A 15,418-nucleotide genomic window follows, 5' to 3' on the forward strand; every position below is an offset into this window, starting at 1 on the left:
CGTTCTCACTCATAAGTGGGAGTTAAACAATGAGAACATATGGATATAGGGAGGGGAACATCACACACCAGGGCCTGTCATGGGGTTGAGGGCTGGGGGAGGGATAGCATTAGGAGAAATACCTAATGTAGATGATGGGTTGATGGGTGCAGCAAACCACCATGGCATGTGATACCTATATAACAAACCTGCACATTCTGCACATGTATCCTAGAACTTAAAGTATAATTAGAAAAAAAAAAGAAAAAAATATTCTCATAAGAAAAAAAAATCACATCAAAAGCTTTATGATTTAATTAAACACATTTGTAACAACCAGTGAGGGTATTTGGCAAGTACATTTATAACAGTGAGAGTATTTATTACAAGTGTTGCTACCTGTAACGATTCTTATAAACTAGAAAATCATCATGTTACAATTTTATTATTTTGTTATCCATAAATAATGATTAACATGAATTTTTTGAAAGGTATGTTAATTCAGAATATAATTTTTAAAAATACATGTCACTCACTTGATTGGCTAGCTGCAATTGTTCTTGAAGGTTCTGACTGTTTCATCATCTGCATATGTATCAGTTCCTATCTCTGTGCCAAGGGGAAAGGCCTCCAATTTTTTTTCAACAGCATCTTTTAATTCACTGTGCAACCTTTGAAACAAATAGTTAACATGACAGTCTCAAGTCATTTTAGTAACAATAATTACTGTTTTGAGGTCAATTAAACATTTGGGTCAACAATAAAAATAAAAGAAGTAAAATAGAGCATAAAAAAGAAAAAGACCCATCAGTTTATCAATAATTTTCCTATAACGTTTTAAATATTAGAGTGGGGGCCCACCACTGACATACTTCCCACCTACTGTGGTGTTCAGGTTGTTCAGAGATCTTAATCACTTATTCTCTAAGTAGGAACTGTGAAAATGGTACTTTGGTTATCCTGTCTCTTACTTTCAGCAAATTGCTCTGTCACCCTTCCCTGACCCTATATATAATCATATGTTAGACCTTATATCAAGGTTTTAGTGTGTATAACCTTGATGTTGGATTATTGAAGGACTTTGTCTTTAATCTCCCATTTGGTGATTAAAGTCCTTTGTGAGGTGTTTTCACACTGAAGTAACTCATTGATTTCTCTCTATATGCTGTTTTTCCTAGGATGATGGCATAAGAGAAAAAAGGCCCACTTCACTGAAGTGCCTTTTACTTAATAGTTTATGCTGTCTTAAGATAACAGGTTAGTTTTCTAGGGCTGGTATAAAATACCACAAACTGGGTGGCTTAAGCAATAAAATTTATTTTCTCATAGTTCTGGAGGCTGCAAGTCTAGGAATAAGGTGTTGGTTGCTTTGATTTCTCTTGAGGCTCCTCTCCTTGGCTTGCCAATGTGTTCTCACATGGTTTTGTGCATCCCTGGTGTCTGTGTATCCAAATTTCCTGTTCTTATTAGGATACCAGTAAGATTGCATTAGGGCCCATCATGACAGCCTTCTTTTAACTTAATATCCTCATTAAAGGCCCTATCTCTGAATACAGTCACATTCTTAAGTACTGGGGGTTAGTTCAACATAGCAATTGGAGGTGGAGGAACACTTCAGTTCATAACAGATAATAATTTAAAAATAATGCCTGCCCAAGAACAGGGCTCATTAAAGTGACAAAATGAAGTGAATCAACCCTCATATATCAGCAGATCAATTCCTCTTCTTGAGGTACATTTTACGTAAACTAATTTACGTTTATATTTCCTCTCTTACTGTCAGTGTATAAGACAAAAGAAGTAATAAAGAGGATATAAGAAACTTCTGCCGGGCACAGTGGCTCACATCTGTAATCCCAGGACTTTGGGACCCAAGGCGGGTGGATCAGTTGAGGTCAGGAGTCCAAGACCAGCCTGGCCAACATAGTGAAACCCCGTCTCTACTAAGAATACAAAAACTAGCCGGACATGCTTGCTTGAACTCAGGAGATGGAGGTTGTAGTGAGCCAAGATCTTGCCACTGCACTCCAGCCTGGGTGACAGAGTGAGACTCTGTCTCAAAAAAAAAAAAAAAAAAAAAAAAAAAAAAAAAAAAAAAAAAAGAAACTTCTACACATAGTATCTTGTTATTCTCACATTCAAAGTGGTTTTCAGCAAACTGGGTAGAATCTTCAGCTTGGGCTATTCCCTTCTTATTGCCATCCTTTATTCTTGGTTGGTTCATTAGTTGTTTTAATACAAAAATAACAGAAAAGTTACTTTTATTTTGGTCTTCTCCCTTATTAATTCACAATTTAAAAGTTTGAGGCTTACGACAATTTTTTAGTTCTTTCTCATTACCAAATAGTATATATTCTGTCCCCAGAAGCATGTGTACTCTACAAATTAAATGTAGAGATATATGTACATTTCAGTTGTTTGTAATGTAGGCAAGGCCACAGTATTTATAGTACAAAAGATGGAATAATTTGCTAATAGAAACATAAACACCTGGAATTTTGAAGAAAGCAGACGTTAGAGCTGACACCCAGTGCAACACCGAAGTTAGCAGAGTCAAGACCTGAATTCGGGACTGTTGATTCCTAGTATTTCCATCAATTAGAATCAAATCAAGTGTTTAAAAGCACATATGTACAAAATCTGGTGATTAGATTTTGGGTTTCTTAGGGCTGGTAAAGAGAGACGCATCTATAATTTCTGGAGGAAAACCTAGTGTTGAAATGTCCAACACAGCTCATTGGGTTGGGGTTAAGGTGGTATACTTGGGACCTATATTGCAGACAGCACCAAGCTTAGAATGGGAATTTTTAGTATTTAACTTTGATTTCCCATGTTTTAAAGTATTAACTATCTAGCACTGTTATGAAAATTATGCCATTAAGCCTTTCCAAATCATTATATTGTCTTTCAGCAAGATGTACGGAACTAAAATAAGACGTTTGCATCCATATTCAATAAACCACAGGTACAAGAAGGAAGGCAAAAAGACAAGGGGGAAGGAAGGAAGGAGTGTGGTATTTGGGAGATAAGAGAGGAGGAGAGAATGCCATATGTTTTTCCTACTTATTAAAAACACATGCATAGGAAAGGCATTCCATTTATACCTAATTTTGGAATAAAACCAAGCTTATAATTTTTAATCACTGAGGCAGTGAGAAAATATTCTTAATTGATTTTAAAATACATTTTAGTAGGCATTAACAGTGCTTATTATCTAGCTGATTTGAGTCAGTCACCCTAAGGGTTAGTGAATTAATCATTCATTTGAAGTCATCAGCTAATGAGTCATCAATAGCTCAAAGCTGTTAAGAAATTATTATTTTAAAAAATAAAATCACTTTTGTCTATACTCAGATATTTTCTATGTTCATTAGGTGTGTACTTTTCCCTAAAGCATTTCCAAATTCCAAGTGTGTTACCTTGTGTTATCATTTACAATGTTAATAACCTGAAAAGTCAAATTAACTTCCCAGCCAGTTAGTTGAACAGTTAAGGAATTATCTTTCAAAGGCTTTTGCATTTTATGAGTTTGTTATTAAAGTCTGTTACTGTTTCAAGACCTGAAGAGGATCAAATAAAATACATATGAGCAAAAAATATGAAGGACATTTAGAATCTGGATCAAACTGAATATAGGATATAATTATTCCTTACTCTATAACATGCTCACTATACTTTAAGTGATAGGAAAAATTTCTCTTCTGAAGTAATGTAAGTGAAATATATTCTCTTTGGTATGTGAATACCACATTCTGATTTTATTGGTTACCAAGATGTTTAGCAACTTAAGGACATTTAATATAAGCCAGTCTTTTCTTACTCAGGTTTCTTCTGGCAATGATATACACTAAGAAATTCTGACACAAAAGTATTGGATGTTTATGAAATTCCACCAAAAGGGTCTAGTTCTAAAAATATTACCTGCTCTCAAATATTTAAATATTTAATATTTAATCTGTGGTTCATTCAGGCCTTTCTCTTTCAACTTTTTATTTATTTATTTACTTTTGTTAACCCAATTTTATGGCTGTGTTCTCTGGTTGGTAGGTTAAAAGTGAGGTAAAATTGAGTGTTGACCATTTTGCAATGTAATGGTGACACTGGCCATGGGCTTCCAATGGAAGAAAAGGGAGAAAATGTGAAAAAGTCCAATGGGCTGAGGAGGTATAACTAAGTATATCTTTTATATGTGCTGTTTTCAGTCACCTCTTCTTTTTTTTTTTTTTTTTTTTTTTTTTGAGACAGAGTTTCGCTCTGTCGCCCAGGCTGGAGTGCAGTGGCGCAATCTCGGCTCACTGCAAGCTCCGCCTCCCAGGTTCACGCCATTCTCCTGCCTCAGCCTCTCCGAGTAGCTGGGACTACAGGCGCCCGCCACCACGCCCGGCTAATTTTTTTTTTGTATTTTTAGTAGAGACGGGGTTTCACCGTGGTCTCGATCTCCTGACCTCGTGATCCGCCCGTCTCGGCCTCCCAAAGTGCTGGGATTACAAGCGTGAGCCACCACACCCGGCCTCAGTCACCTCTTCTATTGCCATAGTCAATCAAGAGTTGGCTCATTGGTCAAAGGAGATTACTGTCAATCCAGATATGTCTCTGAATTTGTATACCAAAAAGTCCAGAAAATTCTGAAATTAATTTAAACGTATCAGGGGCTTACACAGTGCTGGTACATTTTGGGTTCCCAATGAATGTTGGTGGAATTAATTTACTTTTTAGTTCATTGTGGAAAATAAAAGGAATAATCAATTTCATCGTGCTATACTTAGGGGTCAGTTTGCCAAAGACTCTATGTCAGGAAAGGGAGAACATATGTGGCTGGTTATAAAATTTTGTTTTACAATGATATAAGGCTGTAACTGGGTTATAAACCAATTGCAGGGAGTTAGAGGAGGCATGAATACAATAGTACTCTGGTTCATTTGAACCTAGAATGGATGAGGAAAGTGATTTCAGTGGCTGTGTATATGTTTTCAAAAATATAGAAAATATAAAAGCTAATTCTGAAATGCAAAAGGAATTCAATACTTGTAAAATTGGCCAAAGGCCTTTTTGACACATTAGCTTTGTATTATCTTTTTGTCCCATATATTTGCAATTTAACCTTAAGGCCCAACCCCTATTTGAAATAAAGGAACTATCTCTATTTTATCAATGAAACAATTACTCAGGTGTACATAACATTTCAATTTCATGATTTTGTAAGTCAAATTGATCATTTTCAGTTAGTTTCATGAGAATTGCAGATTACATTTCATTTACCAAGGTCTTATCGTTGGTACAGCACATTTTTCTCATTCTCTAGTCTCCCAGGAATTCCAACATTACCTGTGCATGCAAATTACCTTCATTTCCTAGATGTAAACCTGAAAATAGAAACCTACTCTTAATGAAATTTTACACATTTACAGGTTCTGGTAACAGATACCAGAAGAGTAGGAAAATACATTTTAGATGCAAATATTCCCTCTTTCAAATTGAGTACAAAAAATATTTTGAGACTATTAATTTTATTAAACAGGTAAAGAACAGGTTTTAAAAAGACTTCCAAGTGCCTTATGCACACTCACATGACTTCTATGTATGGAATTGGGAACCAACTATGAGACTTGCACTATCCTTGACATCCTGAAGGAATATTAAAAAGAAAGTGATGCTCTCTGGATGGAGCAACTTGAGGTAGACCTTGAAGGATTTGTATGAACCAAGGAAATATTTCAAGGACAACCTTATAGAGGATAATAGCAGGCAAGGTTAAGACCTAGCATTGGGAAGAAGTAAAGCCTTTTGCAGGACACGTGGCCTTCCTGGAGTATTGACTTTAAATTGGAGAGGAAAAGAAGATAAGTTTGGAAAGGTACTTGGAGTTCAGATTAGTAATAACTTTAAAAGCCAGGCCAAGTAACTAGGTTTTGTGGTATTGGTAAGACTTTCCAAGCATAAGAGAAATATATTAGGAGAGGTTCTCAAGAATATAAACTTGGTCAGGATCTGAAGAGTGGTTTGGAAAATATTGGAAGGAGAGAGAAAAACATAGTTGGGACATGGATCAAAGTAGTAGCAAGGAAAATGGGAACATTTTTGATTCTCAGATTCTCAGTCATCTCAATCTACTAGCTACCTTTCTTCGCGTTTCTCTCTCTCAATCTTGATTTCCAGGATGCCACATCCTCCCAGATTTTTTTTTCCTACTTAGCTAATCCTTTCTTCCCAGTCTCCATGGCTGGTTTCTCCCTATCTTCACTAGCACTTAACATTGGAGTGCTCTAGAGCTCAGTCTTTGTTTCTTTTCTGAATCTACCCTCATTCACTGCTGATGTAATGGCTTTAAAAACTAATGCCCACAACTTCCAAACTCTCCTTTATTTCAGTCTCTTGTTTTTCTACTTGGATGTCTGATAGACAATGAAATTTATCATAGCAAAAACTGGACTCTATACCTTTCCTTCTAAATTTAGTCCATTTATAGTTTTTCTCTTCTCAGTGATGACATCACTCCATCATTCAAATTGTTTAGCTCAAAACCCTTTGCATCATCATTGACTAAATTTTATTTCATGCCCCACACCCAATCTTTCCATTAACTGTTCCCTATCTATTTAGTCTCTCAACGATGTGTAGGTTTTTCCTCTTGATTTGACACAGGAAGCTATTCACCTTTGCTTTAAAAACTTTAATTATTATCCATATACTTAAAATTATTTGCATAATTTCTCTGGTTATGGAAATAATGTGTGGTCACTATATAAAAACACATTCAAATAAAATGGAACTGTGTGACTTAGAAAATGAAATGTCCCCCACGATCCCACCCTCAGATAGCCACTGTCACAATCACTTTTTGAGAACCCATTATACATCAGGCATTGTGTAGGGTATTGTGAAAACAAAGCCAAATAAGACGTTACCCCATCCTTCAAGGAGCTTACAAGACTTAGATAACCAAATCATCCACTAGTACATGGATATGGCCATGTGCTATGACCTTTAGCTCACTCCCCGCGCTGGACACTAACCACTCCCTCTGGCCTGGATTATCCTCCTGCCTTGGGGCTTGTGCTGGCCTCATGGATGCAGAGAACCCTCTGCTGACAGCATGAGGGATGAGGAAAAGGAAACAAAGAATTCAGAATGAAGATGCTGGATAAGGCCAGGAAGACCAAAGGCAAACAATTTTGAAAAGACTGTTTCTGAGATGATCCAGAAACTCAAAGATTATTAAGTCATGTCATCTGTAAATGAATGGCTTTGAGTATTTTCTGGAGTTTTTGCCTTCTCAGTGAAAGATCTTCTGAGAACTAAAATCATTATTTGAAAAAAAAAAAAAAAAAGAAAAGAAAAGAAAGAAAAAGTCGCTTAGGCTAAAATAATCTTCTCATAACTTGAGAAGCAAGGTAGCACACATTCTTAGCTACACTTTGTAAAAGCACCCAGGTCAGGAGGTGTACTTGACCCAGCCTGGAGGAGGCCCTAGGGGAATTTTTAATATACGTGTGTTTGCTCTACAGCCTTCACTACTCTCCCCTTCCTATCTCTGTCATGAGAGTAACATCCTTCATCACTTAAGCTCCCAAGAGAAAAAGATCTCAGATGACCATTGATGCTTGTCAATGAATTGCTTCCATTTTGATTTGAAGCCTTTTATCTCTAACTGTGAAATGAATATATTTGTTCTTCAGTAACTTTATGTTACTGGTTCTTTAGTAACTTATGCTTTGCAAGCATACACAAAATCTCTTATACTTGCTAGATCTTTGAAAGTACGAATTCTTGTCTTCAGTACTATTTCTAATATTATTATATTCTACTATTAGCACAGTCTTCACTGTTAATGAGATTCTTTTTTTTTTAAGTGAAGGTCTCACCCCACTATACACTGAATTATTTTGGAACCAATCCAAGATATATTTCATCTGTAAATATCTCAGTATCCCCAAAAGAGTCTCCTCTCACTGTAAGTGAATCACAGTACTATTGTCCCACCAAAAAAATTAACATTATTTTTTATTATCAAGCACTTGGTATTAAAATTTCCCCAGTAGTTTTATAATTCTTTTTCTTTTCTGTTGGTTTCTTTATATCAGGATGCAAATAAGGTCCACACACATCATAGTTGGTTAACTATATCTCTTTAACTTATATCTCTTTTAGTTCTTTCCTCGTCTTTAATTTTCTTGGTGATTTCTTTGTTAAAGAAACCAGGCCGGGTATTCAATTAGGAAAAGAGGAAGTCAAATTGTCCCTGTTTGCAGATGACATTATTGTATATCTAGAAAACCCCATTGTCTCAGCCCAAAATCTCCTTAAGCTGATTAGCAACTTCAGCAAAGTCTCAGGATACAAAATTAATGTACAAAAATCACAAGCATTCTTGTACACCAATAACAGACAAACAGAGAGCCAAATCATGAGTGAACTCCCATTCACAATTGCTTCAAAGAGAATAAAATACCTAGGAATCCAACTTACAAGGGATGTGAAGGACCTCTTCAAGGAGAACTACAAACCACTGCTCAATGAAATAAAAGAGGATACAAACAAATGGAAGAACATTCCATGCTCATGGGTTGGAAGAATCAATATCGTGAAAATGGCCATACTGCCCAAGGTAATTTATAGATTCAATGCCATCCCCATCAAGCTACCAATGACTTTCTTCACAGAATTGGAAAAAACTACTTTAAAGTTCATATGGAACCAAAAAAGAGCCCGCATCGCCAAGTCAATCCTAAGCCAAAAGAACAAAGCTGGAGGCATCACGCTACCTGACTTTAAACTATACTACAAGGCTACAGTAACCAAAACAGCATGGTACTGGTACCACAACAGAGACATAGATCAATGGAACAGAACAGAGCCCTCAGAAATGATGCCGCATATCTACAACTATTTGATCTTTGACAAACCTGACAAAAACAAGAAATGGGGAAAGGATTCCCTATTTAATAAATGGTGCTGGGAAAACTGGCTAGCCATATGTAGAAAGCTGCAACTGGATCCCTTCCTTACACCTTATACAAAAATTAATTCAAGATGGATTAAAGACTTACATGTTAGACCTAAAACCATTAAAATCCTACAAGAAAACCTAGGCAATACCATTCAGGACATAGGCGTGGGCAAGGACTTCGTGTCTAAAACACCAAAAGCAATGGCAACAAAAGCCAAAATTGACAAATGGGATCTCATTAAACTAAAGAGCTTCTGCACAGCAAAAGAAACTATCATCAGAGTGAACAGGCAACCTACAGAATGGGAGAAAATTTTTGCAACCTACTCATCTGACAAAGGGCTAATATCCAGAATCTACAATGAACTCAAACAAATTTACAAGAAAAAAACAAACAACCCCATCAAAAAGTGGGCAGAGGACATGAACAGACACTTCTCAAAAGAAGACATTTATGCAGCCAAAAAACACATGAAGAAATGCTCATCATCACTGGCCATCAGAGAAATGCAAATCAAAACCACAGTGAGATACCATCTCACACCGGTTAGAATGGCCATCATTAAAAAATCAGGAAACAACAGGTGCTGGAGAGGATGTGGAGAAATAGGAACAGTTTTACACTGTTGGTGGGACTGTAAACTAGTTCAACCATTGTGGAAGGCAGTGTGGCGATTCCTCAGGGATCTCGAACTAGAAATACCATTTGACCCAGCCATCCCATTACTGGGTATATACCCAAAGGACTATAAATCATGCTGCTATAAAGACACATGCACACGTATGTTTATTGTGGCACTATTCACAATAGCAAAGAGTTGGAACCAACCCAAATGTCCAACAACGATAGACTGGATTAAGAAAATGTGGCACATATACACCATGGAATACTATGCAGCCATAAAAAATGATGAGTTCATGTCCTTTGTAGGGACATGGATGAAACTGGAAAACATCATTCTCAGTAAACTATCGCAAGGACAAAAAAGCAAACACCGCATGTTCTCACTCATAGGTGGGAATTGAACAATGAGAACTCATGGACACAGGAAGGGGAACATAACACTCCGGGGACTGTTGTGGGGTGGGGGGAGGGGGGAGGGGGGAGGGACAGCATTAGGAGATACACCTAATGCTAAATGACGAGTTAATGGGTGCAGGAAATCAACATGGCACATGGATACATATGTAACAAACCTGCACATTGTGCACATGTACCCTAAAACCCTAAAGTATAATAAAATAAATAAATAAATAAAAATAAAAAATAAAAAAATAAAAAAAAAAGAAACCAGGCCAATTTGTCGTGTGTCATTTTCCACATTCTGGACTTAGCTGATTTAAGTGTTGTTTGACCAAGTTTCTCTGCCCCATATATTCTGCATATGGGTCATTTGAGCAGGTAGGTTTTTTTGGCAAGAATATTTTATATATGGTATTGTGTACTTCTTATTGGATCTCCTTAGGAAGCATATGATATCTGTGGCCTCTTTCTGTCATATCAAGATGAATATTAAATTGGATATTGTTGGATTTGAGAAATACTCTTTATTGAATGAAGCCTCCAAGATTTCCATGATTTTCTGTGACAACAGCCAACTTACTCATCATTACTAATATACCTATAACATTACTTTGTCCAGGAAGAAGTATTGCAAATTAAATTACAGGCATCAAAATGATCATCTTTGACATTATTCAATTTTTAATAATATTTTCATAACGTAACCCTCTTTACCTTAAAAGCATAACTATTTTTATCATTATTTCTCCCTCTGATATGGAGATTTCTAAGAGAAGTATGTGATTGGAAGAGTATCCTTGTTAATGATTTTATTGTCTTTTAAAACCAAGACAGCCTAATCTCTACCCAGCCACACCAGATAACAAATATTCTTTAAATTGTCTCTACATTCCATTAAGAACTCTTTTGTTTAAGCAATAACAATTTCTTCGTGTCCAATAATAAACTTTTTTGATAACAGCATCATGTATTTGATGGTTTGGCAAAGGTCTCTGAAGCAAGACAATCTCTGTAAAAGCCACAAGCATTTAAAACTTTAAAGACCGTGATCTGGAGTCACAAGATTCTCAAAAGAACAAAAGAAAAGACAACAGAGAAGAAAAGGGGAAAGTGCTTGTAAGTTTACAAAGTGGATTTTCATGATCAAACCTTCTCTACTGCACCCTCAAAAAGATGTTCGAGACCCTAAAATTGATCTGGTAAAAAGTTGTTTGGCAATTGAAAATCTATCCATTTAGTAGGAGACTTTTTACTCACATAGAACAAATCTTGGTATTAATTCTTAAATGGTCTGAAAAAGAGACTTTGGCTCTTATGACTTTATAAAAATGTTTGCTGTTCTTCATTTGGTCATGATTAATGTGGCCGGAAATGATGTGATTGCAACCTCCACTGTTAGCCCTACCGGTATTAATCATCTCCAAGGTGATCTCAGTTTCCGTGGCAACTGTAATATTTATTTTTGCACTACAGCACTGTCTGGTCTCTGATGGTTGGGATGACAGAGTAATGCTGAAATGTTTAGTCTCAGTCACAAATTTCTCACATCCCTGATGTTAGAAAACCATTTCACCACATCCAAGTGTTATTACTAACCTGTACTCAGATAATTGCATTACAAAGGTGTTCTGAGCCAACCCTGTTGCTTGATTTCAGGTTACCAGGCTTTAAGGTCCAAAGGATTTCCACTGACTAAAGAAGCTCTTGGTATTTGCATCCAAATTTTCATAATAACAACTTTAAACATACATAATGCATCACTATCACATTCATATGGAAATAGACTGAGCTGTTCTAGGTATAACGCCTACAGGAAAAAGAAAATATATGTTAAGTAGAGCTTTATATATTCTTCCAATCAAAGATATCAATCAAACCCAAGACATTAAGCTACAATTTCTGAATTTTATTACAATTAATCAAATTCAAGAATGAATCATAAATGAGGAAAAGTCACTGATCTTTCCTGTCTTCATCAGAAATAATCAAATTATACTAGATATCAAGATTTTCCTAGAAAGAGTCTCTGGAACAAAGGAATAGAGCAGGTTGCCTTACACTTAGGTGGACACAAAGGTGACAGAAAGCTGTTTTTGAAAGACCGCTTAGGGCAAAATTCTGGATTCTTGTCCCCTTGAATTAACACTGTTTCTATTCCTGTTACTTTGCTTCAAGTTCCTTTCATCCTGCATGTCTTTTAAGATACCTGCTAAACCCCTTGGACTGATAAACCTTAATGTGCCAGCTCTCCTGGCTTTCAAAAGGAAGAAATCATGGCAGGTAGGCATCTTTCATTTTGCCTATGCTCAAAATTGGCTCCATCTTCTTCTCTTGCCAAGGGTGAGAATGGCAGCACAGAATGACAGGGCCCTGTTAGAAACCTATTCTTATAATCCCGGGTACAAGAGCAGGGAAAGGTTTGAGTAGAGATAAAGAGGGGGAAGCATGAGAACACCAGGTGAAGTCACCAATGCCAGAATGGCCACTTCCTAGGGTCACACAGCTGTGGGCACTGGGACCTCTAGCCTGTCCCTCTAATGAGAGTCCCCATTCTACCCCACCTTCACCAAATTCCTAAGTGTTCATATCTGGTGCTGTAGTGGTTGTAGAGGATAAGAGGTTCAGGGAGGCTGAGCAAACAGGAGTCTTTACCTACCAGGTGCCCAGAGGATACACTGTAAGAAGATGGAAGGAAAACCTAGCAAAGCAAAGGGCACAGCTTCAAACAAAGAGGAATCTCTCAGTTTTCACCCCATATCCAGACTTTTGGATTTTTTCTATTACATTCCTTAATTCAGAGACAGTGAGTATTTCCAGGCATGAAAACATGCTCAAACAGAATGAATCCCATCCTGAGTCCCTGCTACTTCCCCCAAAAGTTGAAACGCTATGATTAAGTTGTCCTATTTATTTCTTTAAATGCTTCCACCATAAAGGGAGTGAGGGGCAGCATTTGGACACAGAAATTAGGTCTGCTTCTCTGTCATGTTTTTATGCTCCTGTCTAGGAAAATCTCCATAGAATCTTAGGCAGATTTCAAAGTCCACTGTCATCATGATAAAAGAAATGACTTGAATAAGACATAAATATAATTAGCTTCGTTCTTTTAAAGGGAGGACTTTATCTTTTTTTTTTTTTTTTTTTTTTTTTTTTTTTTTTTTTTTTGTGAGACGGAGTCTCACTCTGTTGCCCAGGCTGGAGTGCAGTGGCGCAATCTCGGCTCACTGCAAGCTCCGCCTCCCGGGTTCACGCCATTCTCCTGCCTCAGCCTCTCCGAGTAGCTGGGACTACAGGCGCCCGCCACCACGCCCGGCTAATTTTTTGTATTTTTTTTTAGTAGAGACGGGGTTTCACCGTGGTCTCGATCTCCTGACCTCGTGATCCGCCCGCCTCGGCCTCCCAAAGTGCTGGGATTACAAGCGTGAGCCACCGCGCCCGGCCAGGACTTTATCTTTGAGGTGGCTATTCAGAGAGTGGACACTCCTACGGGAAGCCTTTAAAATAGGCAAGATGATGTGATACAGAATCTGGGTTCCTGGTGGTGTCTCCTCTCTACTTGGTGAATGGAAATATGGATTTCCTGACATCGCTTTCAATTTTGTCTTCCCCCCATCCCAGAAAATGGGTCCTTTGGGGTATGTGAACCCAAAATATCTGAGAAGGTCTCAATCGATTTACAAAGTCTATTTTGTCAAGGTTAAAGATGCCCCACTGACACGGCCTCAGGAGGTCCTGATGATATGTACCCAAGGTGGTCTGGGTACAGCTTGCTTTTAGACATTTTAGGGAGACATGAGACATCAATAAATATGTGTAAGATGAAGTGGTGGGGGTGGGTGCTTCCAGGTCATAGGTAGATAAGGAGACAAAATGTTGCATTCTTTTGAGTCCTTGATCAGCCTTACACTAAATACACAATTTAGATGGGCTCAGTAAACCTGCATTTTTACATAAATAATGGAAGCAATCAGATATGCATTTGTCTCAGGTGAGAAGAGCCATGATGGCTTTCTGTCCCGCACCTGTGATGATAAGCTCTCAGTTTGCATTGCCAGGGTGAAATTCAACAGAACAGTTTTAGAGTAAATATTTTGAGGCTCACAAGCAATTTCCTTGTGGGCAAATTGTGAGGGAGGTATGTAGCTTTTCTGTCTTTATAGCTATTTTATTTAGGAATAAAATAGGAGGCAAGTTTGCCTGACAGAGTTCCCAGCTTGACTTTTCCTTGGCTTAGTGATGTTGAGGTCCCAAGATTTATATTCCTTTCACAGGTAGAAACAAAGGGCAGTCGGCTTCCTTTATTTCCCTTCAACTTTGAGCATTTTTCTTGTTGTGTAGTGGATATTTCTCTGCCCCTAATACAGGGACAGTCACCACAAAACACTTCACAGTTGTTGAAGTGGAATGCTTACACAGTACAGATAGGATGGCCTTGGAATGAAAGCCTCCCTGCTGACTCGTTCCCCCAGCATGGATGCTAAGTGGCTCACTTAGAGCCAAAAATTCTACCCCAAGTATAAGTACATTAACCTGAAACAGCAAGACATCTTGAAGCAACTACATGAAAAGCCCTGAATTGCAGCATTTAGGATTTGCAGGTGTCTTACAGGATGACCTTGTCAGAAAGAAAGAAAGGAGAAGCAGCAACAAGACCCTGTCCTCTGACAGCTCTACCGGCAGCCAAGCCTTAGGCCAAGCACTGGCCCCACTTGGGGTAAGTGTGCTGCTGTAGGTGCATGACACATTTTGAAGACCAGTGATAGCTTGATTTTATGTTCTGACTGACACTTTCTTTGTGACTTGCAGAACTTGAATTTTGGAGACCACAAGCAAGACACCCTGTAATACAGTGTACTGGAAAGTGTAAAAGTTACATTGCCGGCCAGGCCCGGTGGCTCACACCTGTAATCCTGGCACTTTGGGAAGCCGGGGAAGCCGAGGCGGATAGATCACTTGAGGTCAGGAGTTCGAGACCAGCCTGGCCAACATGGTGAAACCCCATCTCTACTAAAAATACAAAAAATTAGCCGGGCATGGTGGCGGACACCTGTAATCTCAGCGACTCAGGAGGCTGAGGCAGGAGAATCGCTGGGTTCAAACCCAGCAGGCAGAGGTTGAGGTGAGCTGAGATCATGCCACTGCACTCCAGCCTGGGTGACAGAGCAAGACTCCATCCCAAAAAAAAAAAAAAAAAAAAAGTCACATTGCCATGACTTTATGTCCCTGTCTTGGGAGGCATTGTGTTTTCCAGACCAGGTGAGCAGGGCGAGCAAAACCAAAAGAAGTGAAAGATTCAAAAATGAAAAAAAATACAAAGCACTGACTAAACCAACACAATTCTAATACTAATATACTTAATTGGATATTAAAATTATATGATCTGATCAGAATACAATGTCTTCTTTCTTTCTCTCTCCCTCCCTTTCTCTTTCTCCCTCCTCCTTTAAATAAAGCAAGCTTGCTGCCTC

At 38.0% G+C, this 15,418-nt stretch overlaps 1 long non-coding RNA gene across 2 annotated transcripts in view; it reads right to left on the minus strand.

Annotated features, from left to right (window-relative positions):
- The window catches only part of LOC134733214 (uncharacterized), a 101,249-nt gene that overhangs the window by 19,746 nt on the left and 66,085 nt on the right, over positions 1-15,418 (minus strand). For both annotated transcript variants that reach the window (XR_010116737.1, XR_010116738.1), the window contains exon 2: positions 516-650. This is a non-coding gene — a long non-coding RNA (uncharacterized lncRNA). The remainder of the gene's footprint in view (positions 1-515; positions 651-15,418) is intronic.

This window comes from Symphalangus syndactylus, chromosome 2 (assembly GCF_028878055.3).
Source record: "Symphalangus syndactylus isolate Jambi chromosome 2, NHGRI_mSymSyn1-v2.1_pri, whole genome shotgun sequence".
Classification (NCBI taxonomy): Eukaryota; Metazoa; Chordata; class Mammalia; order Primates; family Hylobatidae; genus Symphalangus; species Symphalangus syndactylus.